The sequence below is a fragment of the Diachasma alloeum genome, unplaced genomic scaffold, assembly GCF_001412515.2.
Source record: "Diachasma alloeum isolate Michigan unplaced genomic scaffold, Dall2.0 Dall_scaffold_00196, whole genome shotgun sequence".
NCBI lineage: Eukaryota > Metazoa > Arthropoda > Insecta > Hymenoptera > Braconidae > Diachasma > Diachasma alloeum.
The window spans coordinates 147,942-148,236 of record NW_021680361.1 but is presented as its reverse complement, the minus strand read 5'-3'; the positions used below and the strand labels follow the sequence as shown (position 1 = coordinate 148,236).

Sequence of the window (295 nt, the reverse complement as noted above, 5' to 3'; positions counted from 1 at the left end):
TTTTTTTTTTTTTTTTTTTTTTTTTTGTCCACCAACGTCGACGGCCGAGTGGATTAGACGCAAGTCTAGTCTGCGAAAGGTTGTGAGTTCGATTTCCCGCGGGAGGTTGCTAATGCAGGAACCGCCTGTACCGACATGGGTTTTCTGTGGTTTCCCCATGCTATTTCTATGTTCTATAGGAGTGCGAATGCGGTACAGTGTAGAATCCACAGCCCCATACATAGGGTTGGATAGAGTACCGAATGGGATCCGAAAAAGGACTCCGAGGCCGTAAAAAAAAAAAAAAAAAAAAAAA

The 295-nt window shown here is 43.4% G+C and overlaps 1 protein-coding gene across 5 annotated transcripts in view; it reads left to right on the top strand.

Annotated features, from left to right (window-relative positions):
- The window catches only part of LOC107048730 (sphingomyelin phosphodiesterase), an 8,849-nt gene that overhangs the window by 7,237 nt on the left and 1,317 nt on the right, over nucleotides 1-295 (top strand). The gene's annotated exons all lie outside the window — the stretch shown is intronic.